The sequence below is a fragment of the Jatropha curcas genome, chromosome 9 (genome assembly GCF_041381405.1).
Source record: "Jatropha curcas cultivar XTBG-Jc1 chromosome 9, XTBG_Jcur_1.0, whole genome shotgun sequence".
In the NCBI taxonomy this organism is placed as follows: Eukaryota; Viridiplantae; Streptophyta; class Magnoliopsida; order Malpighiales; family Euphorbiaceae; genus Jatropha; species Jatropha curcas.
The window spans coordinates 13961771-13973449 of NC_143159.1; the positions used below are offsets into that span (position 1 = coordinate 13961771).

Here is an 11679-nt window from a genome sequence, read left to right on the forward strand (position 1 = left end):
ACCATCCACTATTTCAATCGCGCCATGAGGAAAGATTTCCTTGATTGTGAATGGTCCAGACCACCTAGAGCGCAACTTACCAGGAAATAACCGAAGTCTAGAGTTATAGAGCAACACCTGCTGGCCTACCTTTAGATCCCTCATGATAATGTGCTTATCATGCCATTGTTTAGTGTGATCTTTGTATATTTTGGCATTTTCATAAGCGTGAAGGCGCATTTCATCCATCATGTTTAGCTGTAGCAATCGCTTTTGACCAACCTCCTTTGCATTAAAGTTAAAAAATTGAATGGCCCAAAACGCCTTATGTTCTAACTCTACAGGAAGATGACAAGCCTTACCATACACCATGCGATATGGAGACATACCTATAGGCATTTTGAATGCCGTTCTATAGGCCCATAGAGCATCGTCTAGCTTTTTGGACCAATCCTTTCTCGATTCTCCAACAATGGTTTCGAGGATCTTTTTGATTTCTCTGTTAGTGACCTCTACTTGTCCACTGGTTTGAGGATGATATGGAGTACCTACACGATGAGTGACACCATATTTTGCAAGAAGGGAGTCTAAATATCTATTACAAAAATGCTTACCTCCGTCCGTGATTATCGCCTTGGGAGTTCCATGCCTTGTAAAAATGTTTTTCTTGATGAAGCTCATCACACTTTTGGCATCGTTATTTGGAAGAGCAACAGCTTCTGCCCACTTTGACACATAATCCACCGCCACTAGAATGTATTGATTTGAATTTGATGGTGGAAAAGGTCCCATAAAGTCCAGACCCCATACATTGAAGATTTCGACTTCAAGGATGCTGTTCAGGGGCATTTCATGTCTCTTCGAAATGTTACCTAACCTTTGACAACGATCACAAAGACGAACATAGTTATAAGCATCTTTAAAAAGATTAGGCCAATACAAACCACTTTCTAGTATACGCGCAGCTGTCTTGTTTGCTCCAAAGTGGCCTCCACATTCCATTGAATGGCAGAATTTAAGGACACTTTCTATTTCAGTTTCCGGTATACATCTCCTGAAGAGCTGATCACTACAATACTTGAACAAAAATGGCTCCTCCCAATAGTAGAATTTGATATCATGAAAAATTTTTTTTCTTTGTTGGTAAGAAAAATTGGGAGGAGGAATTTTGCAAACAAGATAATTAACAATGTCAGCGTACCAGGGGATTTGAGCATTTGCCACTAGAAGAAGTTGCTCATGAGGAAAGCTTTCATTGATTTGTAGCTTGCTTGTGTCTTCTTCCCCCAATTCAAGCCTGGAAAGATGGTCAGCAACGAGGTTCTCGGTCCCCTTTTTGTCGCGAATTTCTAGGTCAAACTCTTGCAATAGAAGTACCCAACAAATGAGTCTTGGCTTTGCATCTTTCTTTTCCAGCAAGTATTTGCTGGAGGAGTGATCTGTGTAGACTATTGTTTTAGCTCCAATTAGATATGCCCTGAATTTGTCAAAAGCAAAAACAATAGCTAGTAGTTCTTTTTCCGTAGTTGCATAATTTAATTGTGCATCATTCAATGTGCGACTTGCATAATAGATAACATGCAACTTCTTGTCTTTTCTTTGTCCAAGAACAGCTCCTACAGCATGATCACTAGCATCACACATGAGTTCAAAGGGCAAAGTCCAGTCTGGTGTGGTGATGATCGGGGCTGAGATTAACTCCTTCTTCAACCTGTTGAAAGCATCTAAACATTCTTTGTCAAAATCAAAAGGTACATCTTTAACTAATAAATTGCAAAGAGGTTTAGTAATTTTTGAGAAATCCTTTATGAATCTCCTGTAAAACCCTGCATGCCCAAGAAAATTTCTTATGCCCTTCACTGTGTTAGGGGGAGGTAGTTTTTCAATTACCTCAATTTTTGCCTTGTCTACTTCAATCCCCTTTTGAGAGATTTTATGCCCTAGGACAATACCTTCACTAACCAAGAAGTGACATTTTTCCCAATTTAACACAAGGTTAGTATCTTCACATCGTTGCATCACTAAAGATAAATTATGAAGGCATGCATCGAAGGAAGAACCAAATACAGAAAAATCATCCATGAATATTTCAATAAATTTTTCCACCATATCAGAAAAGATGGACATCATGCACCTTTGAAAGGTTGCAGGGGCATTGCATAGCCCAAAAGGCATTCTCCTATAGGCAAAAGTGCCATAAGGACAAGTGAATGTAGTTTTCTCTTGGTCTTCAGGGGCTATAGGTATTTGGAAGTACCCTGAATAGCCATCTAAGAAACAATAAAAAGGATATCCTGCAAGCCTTTCAAGCATTTGATCAATAAAGGGAAGGGGAAAGTGATCTTTGCGTGTTGCTTTATTTAATTTTCTATAATCTATACACACATGCCAACCTGTGACTGTTCTTGTGGGGATTAATTCATTGTTTTCATTAGAAATAACAGTCATACCTCCCTTCTTTGGAACAACTTGGACAGGACTTACCCAATTACTGTCTGAAATAGGATAAATGATGCCGGCATCTAAGAGTTTAACAATTTTAGCCTTAACTACCTCCTTCATGTTAGGATTCAGTCGCCTTTGGTGCTCGATTGAAGGTTTGTAGTTTTCTTCCATCAAGATTTTATGCATGCACACACTTGGGCTTATTCCTTGTAGATCTGAGATAGACCATCCTAATGCTTTCTTGTGCCTTTGTAAAACCTGCAACAACCTTTCCTCTTGATCAAGCGTTAAGTGAGAAGAAATAATAACAGGAAAAGAATGGTTCTCACCTAGAAATGCATGTTTTAAATGAGGTGGAAGTTGTTTCAGTTCATGCTTAGGAAGTTCCTTTTCTTTTTCATTCAAGATGCTTGACTCATTAGCATTATTTTCAATATGCAAAGTGGTCTCCACACATTCATCGACTACGTCAATTCTAAAACAGTCTCCATGATCCATAGGGAGTTTACAAGATTTAAGTACATCAAATACAATCTCTTCCTGTCCAACTCTAAGAGTCAACTTACCCTCATAGACATCTATCAATGCTCTTGCAGTTGCAAGAAAAGGTCTTCCAAGGATTAGAGATCCTTCCCTGTCTTCATCAATATCAAGAATAACAAAATCAACAGGAAAGATGAATGTACCTACCTTTACAAGCACGTCTTCTACAATCCCTCTAGGATATTTAATTGAACGATCTGCTAATTGCAAAGACATCCTTGTTGGTTTGAGCTCTCCCATACCTAGCATCTTAAAAACTTCATAGGACATAAGATTAATGCTAGCACCTAAATCTGCCAAAGCCTTTTCAAAGTCAAGATTACCAATGTTACAAGGGATAGAAAAACTTCCTGGATCTTTTAACTTTGGAGGCAGTTTGTTTTGGATAATTGCACTGCACTCCTCAGTTAACATCACTGTTTCTTGATCATCAATTTTTCGTTTCTTGCTCAAGATATCTCTTAGGAATTTAGCATAGCTAGGCATTTGAGCAAGAGCTTCAGCAAAAGGAATATTAATTTGAAGCTTCTTAAACACATCCAGAAACTTGAGGAAGCTCTTGTCATCTTGTGCTTTCTTTAATCTTTGTGGAAAGGGAACAGGGGGAACATAGGTTTTTACCTTTTCTTTTTCCTCTAAATCAATGATAGGCACTTTTGATTGTTCTTTTTCCTCCTTTTCTTTCCTCAGTGGTTCATCTAATTGTTTGCCACTCCTCAAGGTGATAGCCTGCACTTGTTCTTTTGGATTCTTTTCAGTATTGCTAGGTAACGTACCTTGAGGTTGAGATGCCATCATGTTTGTGAACTGCCCTAACTGAATCTCCAAATTCCTGATTGCAGCTTGCTGGATTTTATGGTTCTCCCTGGTTTCATTCATGAATTCCATGTGTGATTTGGAGAGGGCAGTGAGGAGGTCATCATGAGATTTCTTTTCTGGAGGGTGGAACCCTGGGGGTGTATTCAAGGCATTGTTAGGATTACCATAAGATAGGTTAGGATGATTCCTTAACCTGTTATCATATGAATTTGAATAAGGGTAATTCTTTCTTCCTTGATTCATCACATAGTTCACTTGCTCCAAAGTCTGCGGATTTAAGGAGTCCATGATGCATTCCCCAATTCCATGTTGTCCATTGCACCTATCACACACTTGCATAATCGAATTCACAGGATTAGTGGTTAACATGTCCAATTTCCTTACCATGTTATCTACCTTGGCATTGAGTGCTGTAATGGCGTCTATTTCATAGACTCCTGCGGTTCTTCTCCTTTCGGTATTGTTTTGGTAGTGGCTGTTGCTTGCCATCTCCTCTATCAACTCATATGCTTCATCAATACCTTTCTTTTCAAAGGATCCACCTGCAGCTGCATCTAAAGTGATTTTAATATTAGGTGATAATGCATTATAAAAAGTTTGTACCTGTAGCCACTTGGGCAAACTGTGATGTGGGCACTTCCTTAGCAAGTCCTTGAATCTTTCCCAAGCTTCGTACAAGCTCTCTTGATCATGATGAGCAAATGTCATTATCTCATTACGCAGCTTGGTGGTTTTTGAGGATGGGAAGAATTTAGCTAGGAATTTTTGAGCTAATTCATCCCATGTGGTAAAACTTCCAGCGGGACACGATTGTAACCATGATCTAGCTTTATCCCTAAGAGTAAAAGGAAAAAGCCTCAACTTGATTGCATCTTCAGAAACACCATTTTGTTTGAATGTGTCACAAATTTCCAAAAAATTGGTGATGTGAGCATTAGGATCTTCACTAGGCAAACCTCCATATTGGATCGAGGTAGAGAGCATTTGGATAATTGCAGGTTTAATCTCAAAGTTATTAGCTTCTACCCTAGGTCTTGTAATACTTGAGGTTGTCCCATTCAGATTAGGTGTTGTATAATCCCTTAAGGTACGGACCGGATGTTGAAGTGGTGGTCCAACTACGTTTTCGTTTCTGTTTTCGTTTTTGTTGGCCATGTCTGCTTGTTGTTCGAGTTTTATTTCTCTTGCTTTTCTTGCAGTGTTGTGCCTACGAAAGGTTCTTTCAATTTCTGGGTCAAAGACTAGAGGTTCAGTCGTCCTTGATCTTCTTTGCATAAAACACCTGGAACAACACTTAAAAGAAAATTAAATAAAAACGAAAGAGTGTCTAAATTAATAACAGGGTAATTTGTATTGATATTGATACGCCAATCCCCGGCAACGGCGCCAAAAACTTGACAGCGGTTTTCGCAAGTGTACGAAATCGCAACAAGTAATATAGAGTAAGAAAGTATCGTATCCACAGAGATTGTTTATCAATTACCAAAATTATGTTAACCTATTATTATTTAGATGATGATAAAAGGAATTCGCTATAAAGTAAATAAAATTCAAAGTAAAAGAGATCAAACACAAAATTTAGGTGAAAAGAAATCAGGGGATTAAGCTACTAGGGAATTTGATTTCATATAATTCTATCCAGCTTATTCTATTAGTTCATTAATCAAGTTTAATTGTTCAAGTAGGAGAAAACAACCCTAAGGTTACTAACAAGCTCTTCCGATTTATTGTTAGCTATTCTAATCCAATTTCATCACCTATCTTAATAGTGAAATTAAACATGAATCAGATCATTAGGTTTTATGGTTGTTTTATGAATTCACAACTTAATACTTTATTAACTTATGAAAGCCCCCCTTGAGTCAAACCATATAGTTTCCACATCAAGTTATTATTCTCAAGTAAATTATTACCTTGTTCATATCAATAACCCTTCTCCCGAATGTGGTTATTGAAATAATTCAATCTAGGGGAATTTTTCTGCCTGGAAGCCTTAAGCACAATAATAAGTTATAACAAGAACAAAGAAAAATAAATCTAATATTATAAGCTGGAATCGAATTAAATTACATCAAATCCCTAGTATAAAAGTTTAGCTAGACATAGTAATTAAATTAAGCTCAATCATACTTGAATCATCCATTATATTTAAAGACAATAATAAAGAAAGAAACAAGATGAAGAGTTTAGAATAAAAACTGTATCACAACTATGTTGATGGCTTCCTTGAATCTTAGCATAATTATTTGAAGCTTGAAATCTTTGAGAAGAAGAGAATGATGTAAAGTGTTGCACAAAAAACGAGATCCCCTACTATGAGAAGTTCCTCCCTTTATATAGAGATCCTGAAGGCAAGTATGACTCCTTTTAGGAAAATAGAATCCTTATTTAGCACAAAATCCTTTATAGGAGATCATAACTGTTTAGGCTCTTGATTTCTTCTTGATTAGGACTCCTTTTTCTTCAAGAATAGGTCCAGGTCTTGTTTAGTGTGTTTAGGAAACTCCCTGAAGTCGGCCCATGTGAGAAAGGCTTGATTTGCGTGTTAAATTCACGCTGGTTCCGCCTGGGCAGCACGGGCGTGCTTCATGGCACGGGCTGGGCGTGCTGTAGTCTGGAGGTCTGGCTAGTGAAGCACGGGGCGTGCTAGGTAGCACGGGCTAGTGAAGTACTGAGGCACGGGCGTGCTACAGAGCACAGGCAGGGCGTGCTCTTCTCTGGAAGTCTGTCTAGAGTTGCCATGGGCGTGCTATGCTTGACACGCCCTGGTCCCATTGTAGCACGGCCGTGCCTTTTGACACACCCTGGCCGTGCTCTCTTCTGTCTCTCCTTTGGTTTACTCGGCTTCTATCATGGGCGTGCCTTCCAACACGGGCTGGGCGTGCTAGAAGCTGAGTGCCTTGCATTCTAAAGTTCTTTTCTGCGCCAAATTTCTGCAATTTTCTCTTAGATCAAGCGGATTAAAGACCAAGGAAGCTTTTAAACACAATTACACTAAAAGTGATTTAAAATTAAATTAAAGAAGTAAAAACTTACTAAAATTCTAATAAAAACTATATTAAAAACACTATAAAATTTACACTTATCAGAAACTTCAGTTAAATGAACTTGATGAGATCAGATTATTAGCATATGAAAATGCCAAGTTGTATAAGGAAAGAACTAAGAAATGGCATGATAATCAAATTCGAATCAAATCATTTAAAGAAGGAGACCAAGTGTTGTTATTTAATTCAAGACTGCGCCTATTTCCTGGAAAATTGAAGTCAAGATGGAGTGGACCATTTGAGGTAATCAAAATTTCAGATCATGGAGCATTAGAATTGAAAAATCTATCTAATGTTTCTATATTTGTGGTCAATGGACAGAGGTGTAAACTTTATTTGGGTGATAAAATTAATGATTCACCACAGGTAACATTTTGAATCAAACAGGTATGTATAATATCAATAACTAATTAATATACTTTGTTTATTATAACTTATTATTTGATTATTTGTTTTTAATTAATTTAATAATAATTCAAAAAAAAAAAAAAAAAAAGAGGGAACTCATCAAAAGTCAAGTATGCAAGAAATTTATTTTGCAGGAAACCAAACTCGCGAGCGCGAATAAAGAAGGCGCGAGCGCGAATGTTGCAAAAAAGAGACAGAAGCTTTTTAAACAAAACTCGCGATCGCGACATTCATCTGCGCGAGCGCGAATTCTCCACAAAAGAAGTCAGAAGCTTCAAGATCCCCATTCGCGAGCGAGACAAAAATAAAACGCGAGCGCGAGTTCTCTGCAAAACAAGTCAGAAGCAAGGAGATTCACTCTCGCGACCGCGATCACATCAAGCACGGGCGCGATTAGGGCACAATAGAGGACAGAAGCACGGAGACAACCATTCGCGAGCACGAATTGCAGACGCGATCGCGACTCCAGAAAAATTACTGGCGCGATTCCACAAATTTTTGGCTAAACTTCCCAACGGTCAGAAATTCTCAACTGCCCTCTCACATTCAAATCAATTCTTCTCCTTCCCAAGGCATTCAAACCTGCAAAAACTGTAAATAACCTTCCCAAATTTAATCAAAACTCTTCCTTTTCAACTTCCCCATTAACTACTCAACCCTATCTTTCCCTAAATTCGTCTATAAAAGATTTTCCATTCCCTTCTTTACAAACCCCCAAACTTCATCAGTGAAAAACCAATTCCCAGCAACCCTCTTTTCTACATATCTTGAACGAAATATCTCCATCCACACCCACACCATGCCATTCAAGCAAAAAGCCAAGAAGAACAAGGAAGGATCTTCCTCCTCTGCACCAGCATGAAGGGATTTGGCCACCAGCTATAAGGCTCCTTTCCCTATATATACTATGGAGGAAGGAGAACGCTACACCCGCCTTGCCAAGTGCAATTTCACAGGTATGTATCTTCTTAATCAAACCTTTTTACAGACTACTGGCATTTTAGAGAAAGTGAAGGAATATTTGAAAACTCTAAATTTTGAAATATTTAGTCAATTACAAATTCCTGAAAATGCTAAATTAAGTTTAGAGTTATTAACTACCATTGATTGGGTAGATGACACTGAAATGGCCATCAAATTTAGAGTGGATGGAGAGGAATTAACTGTGGATTATGATAAAATGCACCAATGGTTAGGATTCCCCAAAAATGGATGTGCTTCTAAACCGAAAGGTTGGAATGCATCTTCCGTTTGGGAAATACTAACGGGTCAATCAACTTTTACTCCTCGAAATGCTGGAAATAAATGGATTAAGGATGAGAGTATTTTATACCTGCATAAGTATTTGTGTTATGCTTTGTTTGGACGAGTGGAAGCCTCCAAAGTCCAAACAAGAGACTTGTTTGTGTTGGAATGTATTTTGCAGGGAAAACGAGTAGACGTTGCAGGAATGGTGCTTGATACAATATACAACGCCTCTCGTCATCAAGGCAAAGTTACTTTTGTTTTCCCCCGGAGAAAAAGAGGTGATAAAACCTTTTTGGAATATGCGGTGCCGATAAATCGGTCTTATAAAATATTTTGAGTCGCCACCCATTTTTTCGCCAATGGGACTGTTTCCAATTTTATTTTTACAAAAGTGACTCCATTTTAAACCCAATTTTATTCAAGCCCAAATTATTTAAAAGACTGGTCAGGCGAACCAAGTATGATTCTAGGTAAGGGAATTGGGTACGTCGGCCCGTTGGAAGCCGACGCCCGGAAAAACCGGCCTCTTTTAACCTACGATTTCTAATTTGATTTTATTTTAGAAAAAGCCAATTATTTGAACCCAACCCGAATAAATCGAACCGAGTTCCTATGTGGAAAATTAATTAACCATCCCAATTAGATCCATCCATTGCATTCATCACAAATAAAGTACATCATCCACCATCCATCCATAATACATATCAAATAAAATAAAAGACCCGCTTTTGCCTTATGGTTAAAGGCGGGCCACAAACCGAGTCTAAAAATATAATTAATAGTAAATAACAAAAAAATAAATCCCTCAAAAACTCATAATCATCAATAATTGATTGACTTTGTTTGATTAAAAATTAGTTTGCCCATAATTGATTACCTCCTGGATTAGGGTTAAAACCTACTTAATTGACATGGAATTTAAATAAAATACCAAAAGTAAATTGAAGCTAGGAAACAGTCGCGTCACGCAGCTGTCCTACAAAGAACAGTCGCGTGACGCAACTCTCGTCTGTTATTCTGGAGCTTGTAAAGTTGCGCCACGCAGCTGTTCTACGAAGAACAGTCGCGTGACGGAACTCTAATTACAGGCTTGTAGATTAGAACAGTCGCGTCACGCAGCTGTTCTATGAAGAACAGTTGCGTGACGAAACTTCTAGCCGCATGACGGAACTCCTCATAGTTTATTCAAAACACGCAGACACTTCGATTATTTATTTACAGTCAAACACTAAACAAAGTATAAAAAGAAATAAAAACTGTGTACTTGAATAGCTACGTCACGCAGGTAGTCTAATCTAAGATAAGGGATTTTTGGACACGAACAGTCGCATCACGCAGGTGATAGCTGCGTGACGCGGCTGCTCTGGTCCACAACTACCTTTCAAACCTACCATTTTTTATGTATTCTTTTATTTTAAGCGATTAGAACCAACCCAGAAGGGTTCAACAATAGGCAAACTTGTGTTTTATCAATAACAGTCCAGTCAAATAGTGTGAAAATGGGATTTTAAGAGGTAAAATACTAGAAATGAAAGAGAAAGGTTAAGATTGTTACCTAATGTGAATACTCAAATTTTGAGGCTCAAAAAGCCAGTTTTTCCGGACTGCGAATAATAAAATTTGCCACAGTAAATTTGACTTTTTGCTACAGTGCCTGTTTTCCCGGACTGCAAACAGTCCGACCGGACCGAAAGCCATTTTGGAAGTTCACCGAAAGTATGCCAATATGGTACTTAAAACGTCCGGAATGTCGCGAGGATCGCGGAACAGGTCCCAGAATATTTTTCGGAGATCCGAAACTCCTAAAAAACTCCTCTGAAGTGAAAGGCCCAAGGGGCCGCCGCCGAGCACGGCGGCACCTGCCGCCGGACGTGGCGGGACCTGCCGCCGGACTCCGGCGGCACCGGCCATCGGCGGCACCTGCCGCCAGACTCCGGCGGCACCTGCCGCCGGCCATCGGCCGTCTGATATCGAGCGTCTAGTGGAGGGACTGGACCAGTGAAGCGCAAGCCGGTGATAGCAGTATAATCCACGGGAGTAAGGGTCATCTCTCCGAACCCGAACACGAAAGTATGCGTGCAGTCGTTCCACCGCTCCATCAGTGCATATCGCATAGCGGGCGGGAAACGAGGCTGTGTGCGGCGCAATCCGGCGGCATAGTCCCCGAAACCTGCAGCAACAACCCGAGCTCGCATAGGAGGGTCCAGCAGATCCCAGAAAGCAGAAGCATCAGTAGCCGATCCGCCTGAGCGGGCCTTGCCCAGATTAACCTGTAAGTAAATTTCAATTTCAATAAATGTAAAACTAATAATTACTCATCTTTTTATGACAAAAGGAACAAAAACTCGAGTACTGGTTCGAACCATAGCTGCGTCACGCAGCTCCCAGTCGCGTCACGCGTCTACAGAGTCGCACCGCGCAGCTTTACCCAAGTAGCGCAATCAAAAGCACAGCTGCGTAGCGCATCTCAGCACTCGCGTCACGCCACTCAACAGTCGCGTCACGCAACTGTTCAACATATGTGGCCTCAAGAACGGATGCGTCACGCGACCACAAAGCCGCGCTACGCATCTCTCTAGCCGCGTCACGCAACTGTTCGAGACCCTCATTCATTGACGAACAGTCGCGTCACGCAACTGTTCTCCCTAAGAACAACTGCATCACGCAACTGTCGAAGGTACGCAGCAGTTTAATTTTAACTTTGTTTTACTACATTTATACTATTTTTGTGCAATTACAGGGCAAAATCAAGCCGTCCAGAGTTATCAACAATTAAAAGTTAACAAATCAAGGTCTAAACACAGTCAAAAGAGATTAATCCTAAGGTTCAAGACAAGTTAGGGTTTCTGGCGTCTCGAACAGCCGCGTCACGCAACTGTTCTCATAAGAACAGCTGAGAACAGCTGCGTCACGCAACTGTTCATGGAAGAACAGTTGCGCCACGCAACTCCTACCTGCGTGACGTGACTGCCGACGCAAGCGCAAACAGTGAAAAATAATCCTATTGCTACAGTTACGGATTAAAAGCAGTAAAAACAGAAAATTGAAGAAATTTTGTACTTACCTCGGATCGAAAGCCACGCATCTGACTCGTTTCGTACCGGACTGGAAATTTTGAACCCGGCAACGGAAGGAGCTGCAATGGTCGCGTCCCGGGGGTTAGCGGGTTCCGGCTCACCGGCATCGGCTC

General features: G+C 40.0%; 1 non-coding gene across 1 annotated transcript; it reads left to right on the top strand.

Moving 5' to 3' along the window:
- The first annotated feature begins 4405 nt into the window (after positions 1-4405).
- LOC149493674 (small nucleolar RNA R71) lies at positions 4406-4512 on the top strand. The gene has a single exon (XR_016322779.1). It is a non-coding gene; the product is annotated as a small nucleolar RNA R71 (small nucleolar RNA).
- The last annotated feature ends 7167 nt before the right edge of the window (positions 4513-11679 follow it).